Raw genomic sequence first — 1,231 nt, 5'->3', positions numbered from 1 at the left:
GGCCCGAGGAGGCCCCCGCCCCCCCCCGCCAGCAAGCACCATGTCAACAAATAGCAAGATGGCGGCTGAGCCCAGGGTAGCCCAGCTCTTTCTAAACGTCTCACCTCAAAGACTTTGCTTGAGACTTTGCTCCCCACACACCTTTCCTTCCCCACTGGTCCTTGGAGAGTCCTCAGATGAGAATGTCACCCAGACTGGGGAAGCTGCATTTACTTCAGCCTGCACCCCTCATCTGCATAATCCAAGCAGGATTTCCAGGGGAAGAAAGTGGAGTGAAGGACACTGTATAGGAGGAAGAAATCCTGGGTTCTAGCCCTCACCCTGCCCCTGACTCTAGTGCTTTAGAGCTAACCTCTAATCTTGCTGGACCAAACTTCAGGGCTTGGTCTACCTGAGGTCCCTCCCTGGTTTCATATCTCTGAGTCTCCGCTCTGCCTTGGAATGTGTCCCATTGTGTGGGCCTGTCCAGGTGCTGAGTGGCTGGAGGGGCTGCAAGCAGGGAGAGCCAGGGAGGGGGAAGCTGGATGCAGGCTGGGGTGATGTGCTAAGCTGCATCCCACTTGCTGACATTTGTTTTATTGCATTAAAGTCTTTCTCTGAAGGGTGAGTAAGTCCTCTAAATCAGGCATATGAGGATTGCTCATAAGCCAGTGAGTCACTGGAGGGTAAGCCAAGTGAAGCCCCACAGCTGGGGATGGCTCTGTAACTCTCACTCCCTTAATAGTCTTCTTATTAATTACACCTCCATTTTTGCCAAGACCAACTTTACATTGGCTTCCAGTGCCAGGTAGAGAATTAAAGCTGGTGTTATCCAGTTCCTTCATCCCCAGGTTTTGAAGGAACACCTCTCTTGGTCTCCAGCAATGCTTCAGGCAGAGATGTGTCTGGGAGAATAGAAATGTTAATTATTCTGTTCCCCAGCAGAGTCTGTGGGTGAGTTCCTCAGGTCTACCCTAGCTCCTGAGCTAGGCCTGACCTAGGGGCAGGAAACGTAAAAGCAGCTCACACCAATGTGCTCACAGGAGCCCTGTGTACCCATGGCTCTCCTTTGTGTGAGGACCCGGGGAGAAAGCACCCCAGATCTCAATACCCTGAAAGGCTGCATCTCACTGAGTTGCTGGTGATTTCTCTTCTGAACACCATAAAGTTGGTAACCACGCCTGTTTCCCTCTTTGCTCAGGCAAGGAGACAGCTCAGAACTAAATTTTTAGCCTACCTCTGGCAATTTTAT

This window comes from Lipotes vexillifer, unplaced genomic scaffold (assembly GCF_000442215.2).
Source record: "Lipotes vexillifer unplaced genomic scaffold, Lipotes_vexillifer_v1.1 scaffold240, whole genome shotgun sequence".
Lineage (NCBI taxonomy): Eukaryota > Metazoa > Chordata > Mammalia > Artiodactyla > Lipotidae > Lipotes > Lipotes vexillifer.
Note: the sequence above shows the minus strand (reverse complement) of the source record.